The following is a 12,523-nucleotide window of genomic DNA, read 5'->3' on the forward strand; positions in this document are numbered from 1 at the left end:
TAGCAGTTCCATGATGATAATTTTTTTAAATTCGATGTTGTTCTGCCCTCCTTTTGTTTTTCTATTTTCCTTTCTATGAAAAAAAAAAGAGAGAACAATATGCAATGTAACAACCATTGTTAAATTTCTTTCTTTTTGTTTTGAAAACCTATATTGTTATTGTTTTGAGTTTGCTGTTGTTGTTTATGTCTTTTGTTTTTTGGGGGGTTTTTTCTGACTCTTCTCTTTTTAAAATAAAAATTTGATAATAGAAGAGTGGTGTGGGTGGGTGATTAGGATGATGGTGATGACTTTGATGTTGGCCATGTGAGCCCAAGTTCCGGTGACAGTGAAATGAAGCAAGAATCAACTGATACAAACACAGGGAATGCAGATCTCCTTCAATCAGATGATGAAGAAAAAACAGCCGTGTCAGTACACACTTGACTAGCTGAAATGTTGTAAAATGACCACATAGCCAAATGGAATTGATACAGGGGAATGAAACTCTTGACCTACCATACGTCCAGTAGGAGTTTGTGTCCTCTAAAATCCAAGAATGAATTTCAGGAATAACTGAGGTTAACAGTGGAACATACTGAGAGAAAAAAAGCTGCTGTCTGAGAGCGACAGAAAGGGTCCCGACTGGGTTGCCAAAGACTCTTTTCTTTTCTAGGGACTTTTATAGAGTAAAATCAAGGGGTGAGATGGGGCCAAAGAGGAAAACGGGAACTCACAAGATGGGCATAAGGCGGGACAGAACTGTGGCCAACAATAAGAGTAATTGCTCAGGTAAAATTGATTAAATTAGGAGCAAATGGGGGAGCGAGTCACTCAGTAAGCGGCATGCTTAACAGAGGTGACTCTTCCTGTAGAAGGATGGGATGCTGACTCCTGACTTCCTGGGATGATAGAGAACTATTTGGACTGTGGATCCTTAGGATGTGGCTGTATTCGCTTTGCCTTTTGTCTTGAGATCCAGCCCACAGCAGGAGGTGATTGTCTCTTCCAAGACTGCAAGATATCGGAACTTGTGCTCTGGTTCCTTTGAGGGCCCTGCCCTGTCTGACTGCCTATAATATTTCTAACTTACTCAGCTGCCTGTAACATTCCCTCTCTGAAGAAGTATCCTGAACTGCCACGAGGGGAAATGGGCAATGACCCATCTGGCTTGTTTAGGATGAATGGGGTCATAGTGGCTGACTGGCAGTAAGAGGTACTTTTTCAGAGACCCTGTCTAGAGGCCCTCGATAGACACCGTGCATTTTCATCTTGGGTAGGCGTACAGCTAAGTCTGGAGGAGATGAAGCTAAAGAAACAATTAAGCATGCATGGGCCGAATAATAGAGTCAACAAGATAATTATGAGTGACAGGGAATATTAGAGTCTGACATGTCATTAATTTGTTGTCTAATATCTTGAACATTTATTGAGATATTACCAGAAGGATCAGGAATGTATACACTTTTAGTTTTTACAATTGCACAAGTACTCCCCAGTGCTGCTGTTAGAACGTCTAATGCCATCCGATTTTGGAGGATGACCTGTCTCCTTAATTTTATTTTTTATTTAGGAGAGAGACCAGTTGCAGTGTCATTCGAGGCTCATTGAGTAGAGTTAAAGCCTCAATATATATCACATAACTCTCTCTGGACCAGATCTGATGGATCCCAGAAACAGAATCTAAAAGGAATCTAGCATACTATTGATTTCGTCTGTATGATGCCTTGGGGTTTGGCACCTTTAGGCGACAACAATTTTTAATCAAAGCATATATAATCAAAGTTTGTATACAAAGGCATACAGAATCAAAGCATGAGTAGCAGGGCTGATATTTAAGTTTAAAAACTGTTTCTAAGTTATAGCGATAATGGAACCCATTGGCTCTTAGATCCTTTTATTGATGTAGTGACATTTTGTCATAAACTTTTTTAGCTTTAGTTATGATTATCCCTAAATTTGAATAATTAATTTTTCAAATTTAATTTGATTAATCATTGTTTTGACAAATGAAAAGCTCTTACGTTTTTATATATGAATAACATCTATACTATATTTGAAAAAATCAGTCTCAGCATCATTTTGATTACTTGGCAACTTGTATATATATATTACAGCGTTTAAGCATGATAAAATTTTTCCAGAATTGGAGTGAAGCTGTTAGGCATAACGAAAAGGAATGACTGGAGAGAAAGTTATCCTAGTTTAACCTGTATCTTGGTGACCGTTTGAGGTACAGTGCCTGGAAGGAAGACCAGAGTTGAGAAGAACGAGGAGACCTGTGCCAGTGTCCAGCAATCAGCATTACTCAGGGCTCCTCTGCTGAGGTAACAGGCAGAGATAACGGGTGGAGAGACCGAAGGAGGAGACAGGTGCCCTGACCGAAGTCCTTCAGTTCTGCTGGACCAGCTGAGAGGATGGGTCTGAATTCTGGGGCCTCCAGTGGTCCCCTTTGCAGTTAGGGCCTGGTCTGGGAGGCCTTTTGAGGCAGTCCCTCTTACATGGCCTGGCTTGGTGTTGTCATCGAACTCTCCTTGGAACCCCAAGAATCAGACTTAAGGTCTGTGTTTTAAGGCCACAAAAAGGCAGATATTTTTTAGTCTCTTTGTTTCCTCTCTTTGGTTTTCTCCCAGTCCTGATTATAGAATACTGAGGAAGCAGGTTTTACTAAAGTATCAAGTGAGCTATCTGGAGCAAAGACCACCTTTTGTAGCTTTTTTCTAATGTCTGGAGTTGACTGAGTAATAAACATGTCGTTAAGCAAAATCTGTCCCTCTATTGAATCAGGATCTATGGATATGTGTTTTATTAGTGCCTCTGATAAATGATCTAAGAAGTTAGAGGGATTTTTACCTTTCTCCTGAGAAATAACTGACAATTTAAAATAACTAGAATGCTTGGTTTTTGTCCTTCTTAGACCTTCAAGAATACACACCTGAAAATGTCTCCTGGTCCAGTCTCCTGTATTGTTGTCAGGCCATTTGGGGTCTTGGGTGGGAGCTGCTTGTGCACCAGTGGAACTGGTGGCTCTCCTGGCTGTCTATCTTCAGGCCTTTTAAAATGACAATATGGTATTCATCCCCCAAAGCAATAGCAGCTTGTAATGCTGCCTGTCTCTTGCTAGAAGTCAATATTTGATTTAGAGTAACATTACATCTTTCCAGCCTAGCTCATAAGTCTGAGTAAATCCTCTACAGACATCAATGTACTTATCAGGGTCATCTGAAAATTATAATTATACCTGGAGCATAGATAAGAATTATCTCTTAATGTAAAGAAAGTTTCAGCACACATCAATTTTAGCCATTTCCCCTCCTCTTTATAGTATGCCTCTAGTTGTAAAATAACATAATCATTAATACTTCCCCCTGCATTCCACTTTGGCTCTAGGGTGTAGGTAGGCCACACATAGGTGCAGAGAAATATCAAATGGCTCTTATTTTAACATGGAAGGGTCGAACATCTTTTGGTGCTTAAGAATGCATTCCAAAGGAGTAAGGGGCTTTGGCATTGAGTTGCTCACGTCTGTAAAGAGACTTTGACATTGAGCTGTTTGCCTATGCAAAAAGGAGATAACTAAGGGGTCCCTTAGTATTCCTATTTGATGTATGTCCTCAAGGTGTCCCTCAAGTTGACTCTGCTCCAGGGCAGGTGGATGCCACCTGGACACTGTGGAAGATAAATTTGGCCAGCCTATCCATTGGCCTGGAGGCCTGGTGTGCAATCTTATCTTCCCCAATAGCTCATGAGCTTTGTTTCCATATGACATTTATAAGTAATTGTGACAACAACGTTTAAAGAAGGAAGCATCACTTTGTAATAAACTCCTGCTTTCATCCATTGGAAGAGAGCATACAAGAAAAGGTGAGTTCCAAGTAGAGTGCTTCTCTCCAGGTTGTAAAGTAACTGGCCTCTAGAGATAGGCAGGACAGTTGACCGGAGGAGCCTTGCCCCATGCACGAGAGCAAAGAAGTCTTCTGACATTTGTCTCCCATTTGATTATTTGGTAAACTTTCCTAGTAACAGGACAAGAGTATACTTTATATTCTTCTATATCTTTGAAGCTCACAGGTTAAATTTGCAAATTATCATCTAGCAATCACATGTTAGTAAAAGGCATATTATAGTCTTCTAGGCACACAGAAAAAAAAGCCTTTTTACTCTTAATTAACATCAGTAAATCATTTCCCTACTAGCTGCAGTGGAATGTGAGCAATTGTTGCAAGCTACCTCAGTTTATCTCTGAAGGGAGGGGTAGTCTAAGTGATCTGAAAATCCACTGAAAAGTTTAGAAAGAGTTCTTAGTCTACTAGCAGAGAAATAAGGATGATAGAAAAGTGGAACTTTTCAGTGGTCACAAGCAAATGTCCACTGAGGAACCTCTGGGTGTCCACCAGAGAGCACCCTGTCCAGAAACCCTCAGTTCTGTTTCTGTTGGCTCAAATAACCAGAGGTCAGTCTCCAGAAAGGAATCCGGCTGTCTGTCTGGTCAACATTCCATTGACTCCATTGTCCATTGGCTTCAATGGGGACTCACCAAGCAGATGCTGGGGAAAGTTGTCCTCTGCTTTGAGGGTGGCAGCTGCTATAATAGTGATTACTTAGCTGGCAGAGTAACCACTGTTTGTCAAAATTCTATAAGGGATAGTTAAAAGCCTGAGCAAGATTATTACCTAGTGCTCTATGAATTTACAATAAAAGTTTTAAAGTCCACAACTTGAAAGATTGGAGAGCCTCCTTATTCTAAAATGTGTTTAGGTCCCATACGTGTCCTGCTAGTGGGGTTAGCTTCTTCCATTGTCATGTGGAAGCCAGTCCTCCCTACAGTGTCTCAGGTTTACTCTCTGGAAGAATGTTAAGCCAGGACGTGGCTCATAAGTATGTTCTCCTGGATGGGCACAATTCCAATGTCTCATATGACCCAGAGTCGGGGTATGTGTCCTTTATCTAAGATGACTTCCCTGTCTTTGGCATTAGCTAATGCTCTTTTTCTATGGGCTTAACTAAAGAATGTTTGAATAGTTTAGAGTTCTTTTTTACTTCACATGCCTCTATAAGGAAAATACTAAGTGGGAAATGAGTAGAGGTAAAGTCAAAGGAAGGGAACTGAAGCAGAACAGGCTTGACATTTTCCCTAAAGGCTAGAGGAGGATCAGAGCCAGTGTACCTCAGTGAAGCCTGTCCTCCAAGTCTTGAAGACCAGCCCCCAGCCTAGTGCTGCTTAAATGGTGGAAGGAGTCCAGGTTTTACTGAAGGCGTGTATATTTTCTAAGTCTGAGCTAGATTTCATTTAAAAAGACCTATTTTATAGAAGTTTATATTAAAGCCTGTCAGGGGATATTCTTTTATTATTTCTCTAGTGCTATTTTCTAAATACAGTCAAGCAGGAGTAACAGTAAATTTAGCAGCTAATTTAAATTTAACACATACAAGAAAAAAATAATAAAAATGTACCATTAAAGAAATATCATGGGCCTTATAATTTTCCCATGATTTAACTTAGATTTACCATTATTTTAAGAGACAAGGCAATTAAAAACAATGGGAAAATCACAAGCAATTATTGCAAGTAATTATGAGCAACTGACACAAAGACAAAGCAAAATTTGAAGCATAAAAATATGTTATTTAAATGAGTCCCAGTCCAGAGTCTATGAAACACAAGCAAACTTTTACCTTTGTACAATGATCTTGGTGGAACCTCCAAATGATATAGGGGAATGAAACTCCTGACCTACTTACTGTATGTCAGAATGAGTTTGTGTTCTCTGAAATCGAAGAATGAATTTTAGGAACAACAGAGGTTAAGAGTGGAACATATTTATTGAGAGAAAAAAAGCTTCTGTCTGAAAGAGACAGAAGGGGTCCTGAGTAGGAAGACTGTATCTTTTCTAGGTACTTTTAAAGGGTAAAATAATGAGATGAGATGGGACAAAGGCGGGGAAAAATGGGAACTCACATGGTAGGAATAGGCAGGACAGAACTGTGGCCAACCAATAACAGTAATTGTTCAGGTAAAATTGGTTAAATTAGGAGCAAATGGGGGAGCGAGTCACTCAGTAAGCGGCATGCTTAACAGAAGTGACTCTTCCTGTAGAGGGGTGGGATGCTGACTCCTGACTTCCTCTGGGATGATAGAGAACTATTTGGACTGTGGATCCTGAGGATTTGGCTGTATTTGCTTTGCCTTTTGTCTTGAGATCCAGCCCACAGCAGGAGGTGACTGTCTCTTCCAAGGCTGCAAGATACCGGAACTTGTGCTCTGGCTCCTTTGCGGGCCCTGCCCTGTCTGACTGCCTATAATATTTCTAACTAACTCAGCTGCCTGTAACAAAATGATCCCATGTTAGAACTAGGCCTGAAAACATAAAAGAAGGCTTTGGCAGGGGTGAAAGGTATTAGACAGAATGCCAGCACTGTCATTCAAGGTTGGAAATTGTAACAGACAAAATGCTACAAGATGCTGTGAAATACACAAAGGCTGAAATGCAAGTAAAATGTTTAGTATGCACCAGTAGCCAAGCTCAAAAGTGTATTTATTATGACAGCTCACTAGCTAAACTGAAAGCCTTCATGGGTCTGAAGTACTTAGCCTGCATTTCTTATGGTGATCACAGGAATGTAAAAGACTTATGGAAAAGTGATGGCTTACAATATGGCATAAAAATTTATGTCCTTGTGGATGTGAAGACTTATTAGGCTTTCAATTTAAACATTTATCCTGGAACTCAGCCACCTGGCCCTTATTTGTATAGTAATAACTGAGTGATGCTGGGAACAGACTTGTTGCTCCCATTTCCCAAACTAATTGGAATGTGACTTTTGAAAATTGATTTACCAGTTTCCAGTAGATGTCACATTTGCTAACAGAGCACAAGTTAACCAGCACAGACATCATAGGTAAGAACAAGACAGAAATTCCAGATGAAATGTTACAATTTCAAAACACAGAATTGTATAGTACAATCTTTGGATTTCAGAAAGATATAACATGGACCTCGTATATGGCAAAGAAAAGCCAACTTGTCAGCATTGTACCATGATGGAAATACTGATCGGAAAACCTGGACAAAAGAGAAACCTGAGCTGGAGACTTTCAACACCAAAACCAAAGGTACAGCGGATTTTTTGGATGAGTCATGAAACACAAAGCGTTGGCCTATGGTTGTGTTTTATTTGATCCTAAACAGGTGTGGCATAAATAGTTACGTAGTTTTCAAAGAAAAAACAAGTGCAAAGTATCATGGAGAATTTTCTTAGAGGTTTGGTATTGGAGTTCATAGGAGATCATTTACAGCAGAGAAAACCAAAATGTTTCTGTCCAGGAAACCATGCAGAAATATTATGGAGCACATTGGTGAGCTGAGAGAGAGGGGACAGGCAGGCCCAGCCTCACAAAGACCTTCACCAGGACAGCAGGAAAACAAAAAAGATGTGGAGTGGCCCCTACAAGAAAGTACAGGAAAATAAAACATACGTGCTATCTATGTGATACTTGTATATGGGACATACGCTTGTCATATGTAAAGACTGGCTTGGGCGTGATAGTTGAAGCAAAGCTTATTTTTGTGGCAGAGTTATGTTGGTGTTTGCACTGTGGTTCACATAGGAATTTTTTTCTGATGTTATCTTTTAGGTTTTGTAAGCAACTGCACAGCTGATATGAAAATGTTGATGTTTATTCTAAACACACAATACATATTAAGAATTTAACACGATATGTTATATTCTTGTTAACGACACATTATGTAATATAAGAACTTCCTGACAAAACAGCAAGACCACTGAGTTGTCAGATATGTCCTACAAAAAGGCCAGGAAAGCAAAAAGCATGTGTTGTCCATGTAAGAGGCATGTGTGCAGACTGCCTTAGTGTGATAATTGAAGTAAAGATTATTTTTCTTTGTAGAGTGCTATTGGTATTTTCATTGTTCATATAGGAATTTTTTCCAATGTTATTTTTTAGACTTTGCACACCAAAAACAAGTTGATATTGGAAATTTTATGCTTTTTAAATAAACAATAAATATTGAAAATATTTTTGAGATTTTTTTCTTTTAAGTACTCATTCAATCTAATAAAACTCATAAAATTAAAAATAATAATCACCAATAGAAATAGTCTGAAGAATCAATGTGGGTCTGACAGACCCATGTTTCTGTACTAATGACAAAATTAGTCTTTTATTGAGCATATACTGGGTGCTCAGTGAGTAATAATACTGTTTTCTTTTTTTTACTCAAAAGCAAACATTACACTTTAATAATATAAGTGACAAACGGGACAGATCATTCATTTTGCCTGACATTAACAATTACACAAAAGAACAATTAAAGAAGGCTTTAGCCAAGGGCTGGGGATTTAGCTCAGTGGCTTAAACATCTACCTGGCAAGCAACAGGTCATAGGTTTGATCCCTGGTAACAAAAAACCCAGTGTTTCTATTACCTAGTTACAGACTGCAGTTACTTATGGAGGTTTAAAAAATATTTAGATCCAGGCTGCACTTTTGAAGAAGGTTGCATTGATGGATCAGGACTCTCATGTTTTTATCTTACTCATTTATTTTGTCTTTACTTTACTCACTTATTTTGAATGGTGCAGAGGACGGATCCTACGACCCAAAGATTTTCCAACAGCCTTCAAGGAACTCCACGGTTTTCTTCCTGTTGAGTCACTGACTTTAGGTTGCCTGGGCACTTTAGGTTCTTTTGGCAATTGTTTAGGGAAATGGGGAGCTTTCCCTGCAGATTTGTTAGCAGAATTGAAGAGCTTGGCCTCTGGCTTTTTTGAAGTCTGTCTCAGGTCTTTCTTCCTGGCTGAGGATTTTCTTCATTTCTTCTGTCAGTTTTGGCTTCTTCCCTGGACCTGCATATGGGGTCTCAGGAGTTGACAAGACCTTTCTCTTCCTGCCGTAAGATATGTTGGGACCAGGACTCTCTTTTGGAAGCTTCTTCCCTGTGACGTGTTTTTGCACCTCAACATTTTGTTTTACTGGAGTCTCTCCTCTGGGTACCAGTTGTGGAATCTCATCATCAGATTCATTTGTCATTTTGTCTTGGGTTTTTACTTTGCCAGTCTTCCTCTGGGACCCACGCTCTTCACAGAAACACCCCTAGTCTCAGGTGCCACGCTGCTTAGTTAGGACTGATGTAGCCTTCTTAGCTTTCGCCTTTAACTTTTTCTTTTTCCTCTTCAACTTTTGTTTTCACGAAGTTTTTGCTCTTTCTCTTTTTTCTTAGCCTCTTTTTCTTTCAGTGTAGGATGAACATTTTCTTGGTTTCATTCTGATAAAAGATAGATAGAAAAAGTGGGAAGGGAAACCAACTTCCAGTTTTCACAGATAGAAGTTTCACACTTTCCACTTCTCTGGCAATTGCTCTGAAAGATTTTCTGCCACAGCAACAAAATGTCGGTGACGTCTTGAGCTCACATTCCGACGTGACCAATGCATATAGTGCTGTAAGAATCACGTTTGTAGATGTTTAAGACAGTCCCACCAAGGGAGTTGTTGATCTCTTCTGATAAATTCTTGGCCAGAAGATTTACAGATACTGGAACTTTTTTTCCTTCGATAGAAATGCTTTTCTATTTGCAAGGGCAAAAGCCACATAATTCTTTCATCACTAAGGAAGAAGTCAAAACTATTTAGGAGTAGGAGTTTGGCTTCATAAGCTTTATATTCTGTTTTTAAAGTTTGAAAAGGGCTAATCTGAGAAACTGTTTTGATTCCATGCTTGTTCAAAAGCTTTCTATAAAAGTGTTCTGTCTCAGTTTCAGTTGACTGGAGTTCATCCTTGGTAAATAAACAGATTTCTGACAAGTCTGATTGAATACTGGGAGGCAAGGACAACCTGACCCTCAGCTCTTTTCCTGGAATTTTCCATAATACCACCATTAAAAATAAATTTTCATTCTCATTCAAAAGCAATCCATTTTTGTTCTTCCTGCACTTTCACTGTGTCAACAAAGCTTCCACTGCCTTTCTAACCTGTTTTTTGTCAGGCTGCTCCAGTGAGGTCAGCTCTGTGGGAGTTGAGGTGGCCAACAAGTCCTCCATTTTGCTCCCACCTCCTGCAAGCTAGCAGGCCACCCTGAGGCTGGGTTCTTTGATAATACCATTGGTCACTCCCCATCCAGCCGGGCCTCACCTTCTATCAGCAAGATCAATCCACAGATGAGTATGGTGCTTTCATAATCCCATCACCCGAGAAGGCCGTCTCTGAACATATGAGGCTCTGGAAGGATAATCTAGGCCTCAACGTAACACAAAAAATGCCTAGAAAGTGATTATCTTCTAGAAACAGCCCATTGTTTGTTTGTTTATTTGCTTTGCTTTGTTTTTTAATCATCGAGTTCATCAGTCCTGATATTCATAGTGTAAGTTCTTCATCCAGAATGTTCAGAGACTTCCTGGGCAAAAAATTTTGTAGAAGACAAAGGCTAGCAAATCAGTTTTTCTGTCTGTCTGTCACTCTATTTCTGTCTTCCAGCTCACATATGTCTAAGAGTTTTCTCTCTCTTATTGGTGTGGAGAAAGATAAGAGAAGGAAGAAGAGGAAGCCTGGCCCCCTGTGCCTTCCCAGGACTGTGTGCAGGCAGGAGGCTGAGTGGGGAGCCCCTGTGAGAGGCTGGGGAAGGCCAGCTCTCCAAAGCTTACTGCCCTATTTCTGGGTCAGAACAATGCTTTGTTGGAGAGGGGGTGCCCTCTGCACAGCTGGGACTAGTGTGTGTGCTGAGACTGTCGTCTCCTCAGAAGAGCAGCCCTAGGACCACTGGCCTCTCAGACAGGCATGAGCTGAGCTGAGGCGGCCTCTCAGGCAGCAGGCTTGGCGGAGCTGCTTCTCCTTGGGAGAGAGTGTGCACATAAGGAGAGAGCCTCACCTGGCTCTGCTTCGCGGGCGTCTTTCCCATCATCGCCCGCAAACAGTGGAGGTCTCTTAAGCTCCTGTAAACAACCCCTAGCCTCACCATCCTTTCTCACGGGGAGTCCGGAAGTGGGAAGGAGGGAATTCAACTCAGCATCGTCCTGAAGTCATCTGGTCAGGGAGAACAGGTGGTTTGAAACCCACTGGCAAAGTCAAACAGAAGACACCCACAAGCTCTTGTTCACCTGTGCTCAGGAGACAAGCAGTGGGTGGGGTCCCGGGATCTCTCTTTCCCTTTGCTCCCTCTAACACACACAGCCATGGTCACACCTTGCCCGGCTGTCTCCCCACCCAAACCCCACTGCTGGGTGTGGACACTGGAGCAAGAAGGTGAAAGGTAGCCTGCAGGACACAGCCCTGGCTCTGTCGCCTGCCTACTCTTCCCTCTGCTGGATGGAAGTGTTCCTTTTAACTTGCTAACTCTCTCACCCAGCTGGTTTGAGCAGCAGCTGGCTTCACCCTGCCCCACCCTCTGGCCTCCAGGATCTAATTTCTTGATCATTCTCACATACTATAAAGAGATGACTTGTTCTAGGGCACTCTCAATATTTGGGGCAGGATACTTCTTTGTTGTGGGTCTGGCCTGTGCACAGCAGGGTGCTTTGAGGAATCTGTGGCCTCTATGCACCACATGTTAATAGCACTCCCACCCCACCAGACTGTAATTTTCCAAATTATTCCCAATTGAGTCCCTGGTGTCTGGGTCCTAAAAAGACTTTGGGACTCAGTGATGGCTCCAGGAGGCTCCAACATCTCCCCGCCAGATTCTAAGGAGCTCTGTTCCTAGTGTTTTGCTTATTCTCCTAACCAAGGTCAGCACTTGGAATATCTGTCAGTGTTACAAAAGCAGGACTTGTGTAGAAGTCTGTAAAAATAAGATTTTCCCTCAGAGAGGAGGGCAAGACAGGTTATTCATTCCTCTGAAAAGGAAGAGGTGGGTTAGCAAGGCCAGGCCACAAGGAGACCCTGCAGTGGCCAATCTTGATGAAGGCCCAGCGATGGGGAGGCAGACACGGAGGCCAGGGGCACGAGTTGGGGTCCCTGGTTCTAGGCCCGCTTTGCCACAGTTAGCTGTCACAGTGACTCAGGACAGAACACCTGGTTCCCACATTTCAGCCTCAGTCTATCGTTTGTGAAATGAAGAACCTGAACTGGAAAAATCTGCGGTTCTGTGGGGGATTTGGACCAGCCAGGAGACCACTGGTGTTTGGGAAAGACCTAGAACTGAAAAATCCTTTTTATTCTGAGATTATGACTTTTCTATCTTTTGGTCCATACTTAACAAAATTAGGTATTGACAACTGTATGTCAGTCATTCAAAAAATTACTTTAAATATTTTACATAAAATCCCACAGCCTGGAATCACTGACTGGAATCTTTGCCACTCTGGGTGTGGCTGGGTGGATGAGCACTGTTTCCATTCTGATGCCTGACAGGAAGCCAAGGTGACACCTCGGGGACCCTTGCAGGGCAGGCAGGGTTTCTCCGACACCCTGGATTCTGGTGTTAAGTAAATCTTGCCTTCCCCGGATGCTCTTATTGTATCAGAGAAATTGACGAGAAAAATTCATCATGCATTTTGGCAGCAACAAAGCAATAACTACAAATGCTTTTTT

The 12,523-nt window shown here is 41.4% G+C and overlaps 1 pseudogene; it reads right to left on the reverse strand.

Annotated features, from left to right (window-relative positions):
• Positions 1–8,564: 8,564 nt before the first annotated feature.
• On the reverse strand, positions 8,565–10,038 carry LOC100726064 (ribosomal L1 domain-containing protein 1-like; annotated as a pseudogene).
• Positions 10,039–12,523: the final 2,485 nt, after the last annotated feature.

This window comes from Cavia porcellus, unplaced genomic scaffold (assembly GCF_034190915.1).
Source record: "Cavia porcellus strain 051 isolate PalLab524CR breed Dunkin Hartley unplaced genomic scaffold, mCavPor4.1 scaffold_12, whole genome shotgun sequence".
Taxonomy (NCBI): Eukaryota; Metazoa; Chordata; class Mammalia; order Rodentia; family Caviidae; genus Cavia; species Cavia porcellus.